We start from the raw sequence: 14729 nt of genomic DNA on the forward strand, positions 1-14729 counted from the left end.
GAAACACACAGACGCAGCTAGAGTATATAGGTTGTGCCTTTCAGAGTGATGTATGTGTGTTTCTAACTCTGCATGTACACAGAGTGCTTGAGCTGTGAAGGAATGGCTTTCTTGTCCTAGATTTCAAAGAGTGTATTGAAGAGTCCCAGGGCCTAGGCAGAGATTGCCACAGGGGTAAATCTGTCCCGACAATAGCAATTCCTAGCGAAGCCATGGAGGCAGGACCACCACAGAGAGTCTCTGCTATAGTAATAGCGAATGAAGATATAGGAGTGAGACCACTCTCAATCTCCCAGAACTGTAAAGTCACTGAGAGTGCAATCCCTGCCCAGGAGAGGTGCAGGTGCCTGACACCAATCCCTGAGAGCTGCTGTGTGAGCTATGCCCAGGAAAACAGTAGAGGAAAGATGTTCCAGGGCTTAGAGGCCCAACCCTACTCGTGTGTCCAGGAAGTGAGACATGACATCAAAGACAATCATTCTCCAGCTTTAAGATTTAATTTTGTTTGCCCTGTTGCATTGTGGGATTTCCTAAGACCTATTATCCCTTTCTTCTTGCCTATTTTCCCCTTTTGGAATGGCAATGTCTATCCTATACCTGTCCCACCACTGTATTTTGGAACTATATGACTTATTTGATTCTGCAGGTTCACAGCTAGAGAGCAATTTAACTCAGGGTGAATTATACCATAAATCTCACCCTATCTTATTAATTTATTTATAGAGAAATTTCTTGCTATAAGGGAGTATATGCTCGCCTGAGAGACAGAGAGAGCAGAGAGACTGAAAGTGAGAAATCACCCACTGCGGGGCTGCAATCCTTTCTCCATTCTCTTAGGATGTGGGGCACGCACACACACCTGGCATGAACTTCAAGCCTCCAGGTCTGGGACTTAAACCGTGGTTGGCCATGTAGAAGTCCAGCAACATAACCATTATGATGTATGCTGGTCCCAACCATATCTAATTTAAATGAGACTCTGGATTTTATATTTCTGAGTTGACGCTGGAATGAGTTAAGCAAATGGGGGTTATTGGAATAGAATGAATGCATTTTGTGAGAAGGACACGATTTGGGGAACTCCAGGTAAAATTCTATCATTTGAATGATGGCGTCCCCTCAAAAATGCATGCTGAAATTCAGTGCAACAATACTAGGAACTGTGGAGTTTGGAAAGTGATGAAGTCATGGGACTCTGTTCTCATGAATGGGATTACCACCTTTATAAAAGGGCTCAAAGTTGAAGGGAGTGTGCTTTCGCTTTCCTGCTGCTTTGCCATGCGAGGACACAATGGCAGTCCTCTCTTGCCTTCCTGTCCTTCTGCCATGTGAGGACACATTATTTTTCTCCTCCAGAAGATACAGGAGCAAAACACCATCTAGGAAACAGAGACCTGCCCTCACCACACACTGAACCTGCCAGCACCCTGATCCTCAGTTCTCAGCCTTCAGAACTGTGAGAAATAAACTTTTGTTCTTTAAAATTACTCAGACTCCAGAATTTTGTTATAGCAGCACAAATGGACCATGACATGGACCACGACATGACATACATATATGTATTTACTAATGGGGTGTATATACACAATACATGTGTAAAATATATATTGATTATTTATAATTAAATAAATTTTACACACATACATATAACTATATCAAGATTTAGAACACTTATTTCAAAATATAAATAATTTCTAGCACTCTACAAATTCCTGTACCCTTCCCTACTAAAATCAACACCCATCCCAGAAGTAACCATGATTCTAATTTATGTAACCATAGATTAGTGTTGCCTCCTCTTGAGCGTCACATAAGTGAAATTGCTCCAGTGTATGCCTGGCTTGCTTTGTTCACCACAGTGACTATGCAACAGCAGCAAACAGATTTCTCCACGCCAGGCCCCTGGAGTCACTGCTAATGTTCAGCAATAATTAGGACACCTCTGACCCGAGGAAGACTACCAAGTATAAATGGACATTTATTTATTAACTTAGTAAATATTTTAGAGTAACAGCTGCTCTAGTTGGAAAGCCTATAGCAGAGAAAAAAGTAGAAAAAGCCCCATCTTCTGGAGCTTTCTGGTAGTCAGTAGAGGCAGAAAACAATATACAATAGACGCATGAGATAAAGTTGGGTGGTGACAGGTACTGTGCATTAAATAATGCAGATAAAGGGATAGTGTGCACACGAGTTGCTGATTCCAGAGAGTGTGCAAAGAAGCTGCCTCTGCCATGGTGACTTTTGAGCAGAAACTGAATGGAATGGCAATGGTAGCCCTCAGAGGGGAGAGAGAGGGCAGGTAAGCACAGGTGGGTTCAAGGGTCAATAAGGTGGTCAGAGTCACTGGAGAAGAGGGAAAGGGATGGAGCACAAAGAGTTTGGAGTCCAGGAGGCTTCAACAGCCTCCTGCGACCAGGATGACTTCAAGCTGCCCCTGCCCAAGAATCCCGAGTGGCTCCCATTGCTTTAGGTTGCAATCTGTCAACCAGGAAAACTGAGAACTAGCACTTTCAGGGAGTAAGAGAAATGAAGATTTTCTGCTGAGAATTCTCCCTCCAGATCTCATTCTTGAGTGGTAGGGCCACCTATATCCTTCTCTCTGTCTCTCTCTGCCTCTTTCTGTCCCTCTGTGGTTTTTTTTCTTTTTTTACTCTCCTTTTCATCTCTCTCTCTCTCCTTTTTTTTTCTCTTTCTCTGTTTTCTTATCCTTTTTCTTTTACCTCATCACTTTGTTGCTCAGCCTCCATACACTGAGTGTCTAGACAGGTCTAAGTGACCCATAGCCAACCATCCAAATACTATTAGGGTCAACATATTCCTCAATTTCCACTGAATCTGCCTCACAAATGGAGAACATCAGAATAGCAAAGAAATTGCAGATCACCTCCTCCTGCACTCCTCTAAACACTCAGATTGAATTTGTAGAAATTAGAAAGAAAGGTATAACCCATCAAATGACTAGAAATCACCACAAAAGCATTAGAAATATGAGAAACCAAGAAAATACTTATCCCCCAAGCGAAAAGAATAACTCCTCTTCAACCACAGACAGTACAATGAAACTCACAGAAATGTCTGATAAAAAATTTAGAATACTCATAGTGACCAAGTTAACAAAGATGTAAGAGAAGAGAGACAATGAACTTCAGAAGAGGTTGGAGAAAAGAGCTGATGAATTCCAGGAGGTGAGGAAGTTCTTGCATGATCTGAAAGAGGAAATACACGTCATAAAAAAGAACCAATTGGACCTGTTAGAGATGAAAGCTGTAATACAGGAAGTCAAATCCTCCCTTGAAAGTATTAAAAGCAGACTAGATCATACAGAAAATTGAATGTCAGATGTAGAAGACAGAATCGCTGGACTAGAAAAATACACCATGAAGTCTGAGAGAATTGACCAAAGAAATGAGAATAATATACAAAAAATACTAGATACCATTAAACATCCAAACATCCAGATAATCCGTATCCCAGAAAGTGAAGAGACTAATAAAGGCATTGATAATCTATTCCATGAAATCCTGGAAGAAAACTTTCCAAATCTAGAGAGGCAGTCAAAGATCCAGACCCAAGTAATACAAAGGATCTTAAGTAGAACCAACCCAAGAAAATCTTCTCCAAGACACATTATAGCCAAATTGACCAAAATCACAAAGACAAAATAGTAAAATTGGCAAGAGAGAAACATCAAGTTACCTATAAAGGATATCCCACCAGGCTAACAGCAGACTCTCATCAGAAACAATGCAAGCAAGTAAAGAATGGAAAAATATATTCAAGTGTTGAGTGAAAAACAACTTTAACCAAGAATACTATACCTAGCAAGATTATCCTTCGTATGGGAAGAGAAGATAAGAACATTCTCAGATAAACAAAACCTGAAAGAATTTACCAGCACCAGACCAGTTCTACAAGAAGTTCTGAACAGAGTGTTATATCAGGAAAACTAAAGTCAGACACACATAAATAAGAGTTCTAAAACAACTAAGAAAATGGCCAGCTTAATGGTAGTGACAAGTCTGGAGTTGAATATTATCTTCCAGAATTTAAACAGAAAGATTGGACCACAACAGAAGATAAATTAAGTACAGGAGACTGAACTGGTGAAGTAGAATTGTATGACTTTTGACTATAAGTTCACTGATCTTTTATTCTTAGTTTTCCAGAGTTAAGGATTTTTGTTTTCTCTTGAGTTGTCAACAGGTCCATGTACCTACTATTTGAAGAGAATCCTAACCTTTTTCCTGGTTTTAAGTCTTAAGCAAAGTTCTCTTAACATTTTTTTTATTTTGATTTATGAAAGCTAAAACTGCCTTTATTGAAATTAAAATATATATTAAAAAACACTTATTTAATGACCACAGTAATCTAGACAGCCTCAGCTAGGTGCTACTTTAAAGTATATTCTTTCTTCTCACAGAGTTTCATGCCTAAAGTCAAACAAGTGTTCACAGATATGCATGTATCAGCTGAACTTTCTATTGAAAGTAGTTAGAAGTTAGATTAAGATATTTTGTGAGTCAGTAAAATTTGGGAGGAAAAAAGGAATGGAAATCAATTGCAGAGACAGTGTGCAAGGAGGGTGGGAAATAGCAGAGGGTGAGAAAAGGGGGGGGGTGAGTGTGTGTGTGTGTGTGTGTGTGTGTGTGTGTGTGAAACAAGAAATGGAAAATTATTTGTTGATGATAACATGTATGATTAAGCTACTTATAGTGTTTTCTGGATGGGAAATCACATATTGGACACTGTGATGATGTTCAGTGTATGAATGTTAAATAAGAAAGAAAATTAAAAAAAAAAAAGAAAGAAAATTTAAAAAAAAAGAAATCTGTCACCCAGCCTGGAAGCCCTTCATGGGCTGATGTGAATCATCCCCTTCCTGCTTCCCCCACACAAGGTTTTCTGCTTCCCCTCCACATCTTTTCTTCTTCCCATTTGCTTTCTCTTGTTAGCTGCTATTCATCTGTCAGAGAGCAGCTCAAGATTCATTCCTTTCTAAGTATCCTTCCCTTGGCTCTTATAGACTTTCAAGCAACCTATAAGTTCTCTTCAGTGGATCTTGGCACAGTTGGTAAATATGACTTGAGAAATCAATTTACCTGACTGGTTAGCTGAGGCCATCCCCTCCATTAGATTGTGGGTTTTAAAAGGAAGAGTATAGTCTTTTCACTCATCATTGAATGCCTAGCATCTAATAGACTCTAGGACATAATCATTGCATGATTAACATTTGTTAAAAAAAATACTCTTGCATAAACAAAGTAGAGTTCATTTCTTAAAAACAATTTGCAGAGCCAGCAGATGACGTAATGGTTATGTAACTGGACTCTATATAGCCAGCTGTGGTCTAAGTCCTGAATCCAGTGCCTTGAAACTCACACTGGGCACAAGTGCGTGCATCCCCAAAATCTTTTTTTTTTTTTGAGAGGTTTTTGCTATAGGGCACATGTGCTCGCCAGAAAGACAGAAAGACAGAGAGACAGAAAGTGAGAAATCACCCCCCCACACACCCCAGGGAGGATGGCCACGCCACAATCCCTTCTCCTCCATTCTCCTCTTGGGATCTTGGGCACGCACACACATGCACCCAGTGTGAGTTTAAGCCACCAGGTGCAGGACTCGAACCACAGTCTACTACATGGGAGTCCAGCGACATAGCCATTATACTACTGTCTGGTCCCATTCCCAAGATCTTCAAAGGAGAATAGAGGAAAAGGGATTGAAGCAAGGCCATTCCCACTGGGGAGTGATATCTTATTTTCTCTCTCACTGTCTCTGTCTCTGTCTGTCTGTCTCTCTCTCTCTCTCCGGCAAGCACACATGCAGCAAGGCAAAAACCTTTACACATTAACACACACACCAAAAAAAAGCTTACTGAGGAGTGAAAAATAAAGAGAATAAGTTATTACTGACTTCTCCTTTTATGAATGGAATATACTACCTAATATGTCAACACAAAAGAAAAATTTTTTGAATATTCCAAAATCTATATTAATTCTTCACTAATGTCAGGAATTTGTGTACATTATGTTAAGTGTTAAACGTACACTATCTCAGTGACTAAGTCCAGAGTTTACACATTTGGGGTCATTCAGGTAATGAATGGTACCAGAAAGGGGTGCTGCACATTTTATCTTTCATCACAAATTGTCACAACAACTTTTTGGGATAGGAGCCCTTGACTCATCCAGTTAAGTGGCAAAGCCCACATCTAACTCTTGATTACCCAACTCTAGCACTCATTCCACTGAAGCAGATGGCCCAAATGCTGACAAATTGCATAGAAATTTGTGTTACACACTGTTGTTTACACTTCCCCATGAGACATTCCTGTTTTTAGTAATTGTCTACCTGAGAATAGGACAAGAGTCCTTCAGGAACTCAGTAAAACAATTGAAGTATACATTTCACCTCCCCAGAAAAACCTCCACAAGGATTGGTATAACTGGCAACTGTTGATTCTGTAAGTTACCTTCTACCATAAGTTAAGAGATAGAAAATAAATGAGAGGTTATAAATGTTTTTAGGAAATTTGCTTCCTTGGCTCAAGCACTAAGCTTTTAAAATCTTTTCCACTTATCCAAAAACCTACAGAAAAGTTATTTTTCTATACTCTAGACTGCTCACTTGGCGATTTGCTCACGATGTAGAGCCAGGTACAAAGAGACCAGTTCAATGCCCACATTTATTGATGTCTGAAGTTGAAACACCTTTGGTAAGGATGGAATGTTCATTTTTTGGCATTCAAAGCAGGGCTGAAACGTTTTTATTTGTAAATGTTCCATCTAAAAAGCAATCTGTTGTTTTCAAATCCAGAATGGGTCAAGAGAATGTACTTTAGCATTGTTCTTACTAATTTTTAAACTAATAAATAGAAATAAATAACAGGACTCAAAAGAAAACACCACTTCCATTGTCTATAAAAGAAGTGGGGCAGGACAGTGGACGTCATGATTCCTCTGCACTCTGAGTTAAAGAAGGATCACTTTTCTTCAAAACTCCATCATTAAATTACATATACCACACCAATATCCCTCAATGTACAGCTCTTCTGACTCTCTTGATTTGGGGTGCTGCCCAAATCTGTCACGATTTTTAATACTTGTTCTTCTGGGACTTTCTCCAAATATCGTTTCTGGCAAGGGAGCAAATAAACATATTTTTCTACATAAAACCTTTAATTTTCTGCTCCTAGTTATACTTGCTATGAATATTTGGCTGAGTCATCTAGTTGACCAGAAGCCTTGTTTCAATCCTTGGTGCTGAAAATCTTTATAAAATTGTCTTATTCCCTAATTCAGGAAGTAGATCACAGTTTCTAACTTAATATAAATAAACTTATTCTAAAAATTTATTCCAATGCATTATTTAGAATTCCAATCACGTTATCCCATAAAACACGATCATAAATCATTGCTTTTTCAAGCTAGTCTACAAAATATCATTTTACTTATATATACCTAGAAAAGTGCTATAACATGGAATCTGTCTATGCCAAGTCTTCCTCAAAGGAAGGACCAAAAAAAAGGAAGAAAAACTTTATTTAGTTAGTTAATTCACGAGAAAGAGGGAAACCCCAACTGAGTCCTCTTACCCCTATCCACCCCTAGTCTCAGCTCATTCAGATCACGGGCATGTATGCCCAGCATTTCAGAGAGATCCCCAGACACAAACCCAAGCCCTTTCCGATGTGGGTCCAGTTACCTTACTATTGTACCACACCTGGCCCCAAGGAAGGACTCTATTTTTTTTTTTTGAGACATTTTTGCTATAGGGTGCGTGTGCTCGACAAAAAGACAGAGAGAGACAGAGAGACAGAAAGCGAGAAATCACTCCCCCTGGGGGGATGGCCATGCTACAGTCCTTTCTCCTCCAGTCTCCTCTCAGGATCTTAGGCACGCACACACACACACACACCTGGCATGAGTTTAAGCCACCAGGTCTAGGACTCAAACTGTGGTCGACTACATGGGAGTCCAGCAACTAGTCATTACACCAACTGCTGGTCCCCAGGGACCAGGACTTTTAATAATATTTCACCTACATTTAATTTTGCGGCCCCAAAGAGATAACATGAAAGAGGAATTTCACCACAGTCCATCAACTCAAATTATACCGAGTCCTGATTCTCTATTATTTTGACCTTGGATTCATTCAAAAATTTCCATCCAAAAAGTACTTAGCACTTACTAGGGGCCGTGATACTCCTGATAGCCCCTCTTCTCATTGCTGTTGCTGCTGATAAGCCTGCTTCAGAGCTGTGCTTGCACAATTTCCAATCCATGGTCTGTGCATAGCCACCAGCCAACTGCTCATTTTTGTCTCCAGGATGTCATCACACTGTCCAAATCAAGGGGTGTGAGATGATCCTACTGGACACCAGCAAGTTTTCACTTCAGAGCTGAGGCACTGTCTCCTCCCCAACTTTGGTTGTAGGTGGGTCCCAGCTGATTCCTCCCTTAGAATGGCTGAACAGAGCTGCCCTGCCCAAGGCCATGGTCCTTGCTGAGGACAGGGTCAAGAAGAACACCAAGGTCTGGGACTCTGACTCAGCCATGGTAGCCATGGTAGCTGCAGAGCTCTCCAAAGGACCTGAGGACAGTTCAGCTTCTCCTTTTGCATACTCGTCTTCCTTCACCCTCACAGATAGTGTTCTGAAGAGCACTATTCCCAAAACACCCTGCACACAAACATCAGCCTCAGAGCTCCTTCCCTGGAAAGCTCAAACTACAATATGTGGTGCTGAGAATACCACTGGGAAATGTCCCAGGGAGCTTGCCCATCTGCTTCTGGACAAAGTATTTTAGAGGAGAGGCTTATGCACAGACATGGGGGAATGGATCCCAAGTGAGAAGAAATTTGTAAAGCATGAAAACACCCACCAGACAACTGATAACAGCCAGCCTCTGTCAAAAGCCACCCAGTGATGGAATAGTAGGAAAAGATGGAGATGATGCATGATCCTATGCGAATGGGCTTCCACTCTCCTAGGCTGTTCTAGCGACTGCTGCTGCCACATACATAACCTGCCAGCAACAGACAGGGAGGAAAAGACTTCCTAAAGGAGGCACAGGCTGCGCCCAGGAAAGGACAGCTGCTTTATGTTGCCAAAGCATGGTGGGGAAGAGGCAGTGGCAAGCACTACTATTCCCAACTGGTTACTACCTCAGCAAGGTCTTTGGGGACCTGTTCCAGGCTGTGGGCTGCTGAGGACCTTTGTTATGGGGGGTGGGGAGGATTCCAGTACAAAGGAAGATAACAGGGCAAACTTGAAATTTAAGTAACCATGTGCAACCTACAGTAACCTTGTAGCCCTGTCTCCATAGTAACAGCAACTCTACTTTATGTACGCCTGCGGATCTAACAGCCCAGTAGTAGCCTAGTTCATACCTGCATAATTCTGCAGCAACCTTATCATCCTCAAGTATATAAAAGTGTGTATAACTATATAAGGGACACAAAGAAACAAAAATGAATATAAGGAAATGCCCCCAAGAAATTCAGGGCTCAGTCTTTGGGTGTGAAACTACTGAGCCAGCACCAGCACTGATAAATCGCTGTTTTCCTGCCTTGGTGTCCTGTCTCTCTCTCGCTGAATATCTCACTACATTATCTGTGCCATCTGGTTACATGGTCCGGGCAAGGCAAGTCCTATCGCACTTTTTTTGCATGTACACTGCATATGGCATTGGCTGGGCTAGTTCCTCAGCTGACATAATCTGGAGACCCACTAGTTCACCTATCTGGAGGCTGTCATGAAACACCTATCCTTGAGACATTTCCATGCCAGTGCTTGGTTTCCATCCAGAGTTAAGAGTTTCAAAGTCAAGCAGCCCCAGAGAGAGACAGAAGCTATTATGCTTTTTTTTGACCTGCCCTCAGAAGCCACACAGCATCATTTCTCCCATGCACTCTGAATCAGCTCCTTGCACATGGCAGGCATTCAGTGGCGTGTTGGCTCATTTGGACCTGTTTTCTGATAGAAGTCATGTCTGAAAGCTTCCCATGGGACCAGAAACTGTTGGCAAAACCATACACCAGTCCTCGATTCATGGAGCAGCATGCTCACCTGCCTGACTTCCTGATCCACAGCCTGCCCTGACCTCCAGGAAAGGCTGCCACCGTTTGAGCACTGGATCACAAATGAACTGGATCACTGACTGCTACTTTGTGTGGGAGTATTTTGAAATCCATGCATCATTTGTTTCATAATACACATTTTAAAGATTTCTCATCTATTCTTCTGTCCCCAGTATAACTGGCCTGGTCCTGGACTGTCCTTGGGTCTCTGGGTTCATCTCCTCTCAGCTTATAGCACCCAAAGCCGACACCAGAATTAGCTTGCTAAACAATTCTATTTCAAATTAATTTGCTATTCATTTTCTTCTTAAATACTTGTGGAGAGAAGAAATGCAGTTAATTATAGAATTGAATAATTAGCTAATATTTCAGTGAACTTCCTGAACTAAGAAGGCAGTAGATAAAAATGATTAAGAGCATAGGTTTGGGGGTTGGCCAGGCCTGGGCGCCAGCCCTTCTACTTATTGTAAGATTTTAAGTGAATTATTTCACATCTATAGGCTTCTGTTTTCTTACCTATAAAACTAGAGTAACAGGAGATTGCGTGAAATGGGATAATGCATGTAAGTATTTTAAGCAATTTTACATATGCTTCTATAGATCAGGCACAATAAACTCATATTTCAAATAATTATGGATGCAAACCAAAAACACTAATTCATAAATCAACACAGTACTACTGTTTTTCTAAAAAGCAATAAATCAAACTAGTTTTAAGATAGTATTCAAAATTTCTTTGGATTTCCCTTTTCATTTCTGTATAAAAGCGAACCTCTATGATTTCAGTAGCAGAGTTTTCCTTTTATGTTTATTTGTTGCTATTTTGTTTTTGCAGTTTCATGTGGGTTTGGTCCTTTCAGCAGAAGGAAAGGCCATGAGATAATCATGATACTTAGATCTTAAACTCACATACACAAAGTCTAACCTTCTGTTTTAAGGATGAAAAGAAATTCCGCCTAGAAGTTAAAATGTTGACAATTGCCTCTCTGAAATTTTCCGTGGGCCCGGCCACAGTGGCACAAGCAGCAGTGTGCCACTGCATGAGCCCTGAGCCACAGGGAAGCCCCAGTATATTTCATGGACCAATGTAAACAGCCTCAGCACTGTGGCAATGTGCTTGGAATCTGAGATAACTGGGAGTTTGGGGGTGGGTGGATCACAGCATGGAGAGACCCTCTCAGAAATACCCACCTCCTTTCTCTTTCTCTCTTATTTAATAACAATATACGTATAATATTTTTACTCAGAATACTGATCTACTTTTTCCACAGGTGATAGTAAACGTATAAATAAAATACTAGGATTTTACAAATAAATTGATATTGTTTTAATCCAGAACTTGGTTTCCAACTACCTGCTTATCCAAATGGTTCCTAAAAATGTAAAGGAAGAGTCTAAACAGAAACTAGTGCATCTAGATATCTATTGCCAAGTAAGAAGTGACCCCCCCCCAAACCCACTGCTATAAAATAACAGCTAGCACTCATGTAGCTCATAAATATGCATTTGTGGTGGGCGTAGGGAGCCTGGCTCGTGTCTGCTACATGTGGCATCAGATGGGCTGGCTCACTAGTTCACGGGTCTAGAGGCTAATAACTCCACTATTACTGGAACACCTGTCTCCAAGGCCCCGCCACACAGCCACTTAGCTAAGACCCAGAATAGTAGCTAAGTGCCAAAACTAAGCATCCCTGGAGAGAGCAAGGCAGAAGCTAGTTCACCTTTCCTGACTTAGCCTCAGAAGTCACAAGTCATAGATTCTCCCATGCTCAACTACCTGAAGTAGTCACTAAAACCCATGAAGATTCAAGGAGGGTGGCTGTAGATTCCATGTTTTGATGGAGGAGTGACAAAGTTTTGGTAGAGCAAGTAGGATGAAAAACGTTTTTGGAAAATACTATCTACTCACCTAGATTTCACCCAGTGCAATACATTTATCTGTTACGGAATTTTGCCAACATCTTGTATAATCGGGGCCTTCTTTAGCCAGATTGCTAAGACTTTATATAATTGGGGCCTGCTTTAATCAGATTGACTGTAAAACTGGACTAATATTAATACCACCTCAGAGGACTGTGAAGTAGTAATTTATTTTTTTTAAATATTATTTTCCAGTTGACCATGGTTTGAGTTCCAGATCTGGTGGCTTAAAACTCTTGCCAGGCACATTTGCATGTATGATTAAAATACCAAGAAGAGAATTGAGGAGATGGGATTGTGGCATAGCCATATCCCCTCAGAGATGATTTTTTTTGCTTTCTGTCTCTTCGTCTCTGTGTCTCCAGTGAGCACATGTACCCTATAGCAAAAAATAAAAACCTCTCTAAATAAATGTGTGTGTGTGTGTGTGTGTGTGTGTGTGTGTGTGTGTGTATTTTTTTCCTCTCGGTCTGATACTGTTTGAGACTTCTCTTGGGAAGTCCAAAGAGACAAATCAAACCAAAGCTTGAAACAATGAGAGACATTCCTACCCAAGGAACTGAAACTCCTGTCTTGAAGATGAATTACTTGATTGTACTAAAAATTAACTGGACCTATGCTTTTCTATACATAGCCATTAGTCCCATAGCATCTTCTTTCCCCTGTAAAAACATTTGTAAGTTGACTGACCAATTGAAGATATGTTTACACATCTTCCAAGTATGGCTGCACTGTAACACATTTTCCTTTTTTCTCTCATGAACAACTTTGCTTCTGTGTCTTATTGATGACTGAAAGGTCAAACCTGCTTTAGGCCCCTGGACCAAGATGTAAGGTCCCTTGAAGAACCAGCCAGTAGTGCCCTCTCATAGCTGCTACCACTGAGTGGGTCAGCTCCTCACAGCTAGCTGGCCCCAGATATAGGACTTCCAAGGGAGGAAGTCTAGGAGCTACTGGAGCCAGTATTAGCTCCAAGACTCTATTACTGCATCCTGCCTAGCCTGGTGCTAGCTGTCTTAAATGCTCTTTAGCAATTGATGCTAGACGTATAAATTGGGGGGAGGGGCACACTCAGATCTGTTTTCTGGAAAGTTCTACCCACAGTGCATATCAGACGGGACCTTTCTTTCCTGTCTTTGCCATTTCGGCTCCCAAGGCTTCATTCTGGAGCACCTACCATTTCCCTTAGTGAGCACTACGCACCACCATTTAATTGAGTTTCTCGTAATTCAATCTGTGCATTTGCCATTTGTTTGGTGGGGAGGACAATCACTTGTTTCTGCAGGTTTAAATGCTCGCCATTTGTTCAGGCTTTGTCCATAAGAAGTACATTTGTTTGTCCATAAGAAGTACATTTAAGAGCCAGGAGGAAGAGATAAGGCGTGAAAGACATCAGGTTTATTTGTGATAGGTTAAGAATGGGGTGCAACTCTTCAGTTCAGTGGCGAAGTCCCTTGGGATGAATATTAGCAGAGTAGTCTACATACGGCTATGATACTGTGACCAACTCATGTATTTTCTGGTGGATTTAGAAACATAGGCAGAATTTCTTTTCACCGTTAAAACAGTAGTTTTCTTTCTGTGAGAGTTGTTTAAGAGCTAAGTATCATGATTGCCTCATGATCTTTTCTTCTGTTAAAGGAAACAAACCCACACAAAAATGCAAAAACTAAACAGCAACAAATAAAAAGTGCTCTGTGCATTTCTTGGCATTTTTTTCTTCATTCTTGCTACTTGTTTACTTTTTTTTTTTTTTCCTTTTTACTCACTTGTGGCTTTAAGATAGAAGAGAAGGCTTCAAGACTGCTTAGAGATTTTGTTTTTCTTACTCAAGTTCAGCCAGTTCTGACTAAATTTAAACATCTTGGAGTTAACTCCTGAACTCATTTGAAATGGGAAGGAAAAGAAAAAATTGTTTTTAAGAAATTTTTGAAAAACCGAACCGAAGCAAATTTATAAGATCTTTCATTTTTGTGTGTACATATGGGAATTCTTCGAGAGACTCATGGTAACGTGAAATTAAAGTGTGAGTTTATTTTCATACAAGGAATTGTGTAATCTATACATGGGTTTTCCATAATACATATTTTCCACGAACATTTAAAAGACCACTCTTACATGTGCTTATGTGTGTTTTACTTATGTACATGTAGTATGTTGTATCTACATGGTAAAGTCCTTGAGGAATTCTATTTATTTTGACTTATAAATAGGAGTACTCAGGGCCAGCAGATGGCATAGAAGTTATGTCCCTGGACTCTCACATGGCCAACCACACTTAGAGTCTTGGAGCCAATGGCTTGAAAATTGGGTATGTGTATATGCAAGCCCAAGATCCCAGGAGAAGAACAGAGAAAGGACTGCAGTATGGCAATCACCCCCTTGGGGGTGATTTCTCCCTTTTCCTTTCACTGTCTCTGTCTCTCTCTCTCTGGCAAGCACATGCCCTCTAAGACAAAAACTTCTTTAAAATAAATAGGAGTGCTCAAACAAATTAATCCAAATGCTTTCCAAAGGCATACAACCTAAGTAAATCTTTGGTATATAAACCAGTGTTTCGCTATGTTCTTTCTTCCTCCAGAAGGTTGATCAAACAGAGACATGAGAGTTGATCAGGAAAAGACGTGAGGCACTGAAGTCATGTTGTTTATTACAAGGTGAGCTCACAGAGCTCTAGGAGCACTTGCAATGTGCTTCCTCCCTCTTGGAGCTCATAAGGCATGTGAACC

Source organism: Tupaia chinensis, unplaced genomic scaffold (assembly GCF_000334495.1).
Source record: "Tupaia chinensis unplaced genomic scaffold, TupChi_1.0 Scaffold143584_1, whole genome shotgun sequence".
Classification (NCBI taxonomy): Eukaryota; Metazoa; Chordata; class Mammalia; order Scandentia; family Tupaiidae; genus Tupaia; species Tupaia belangeri.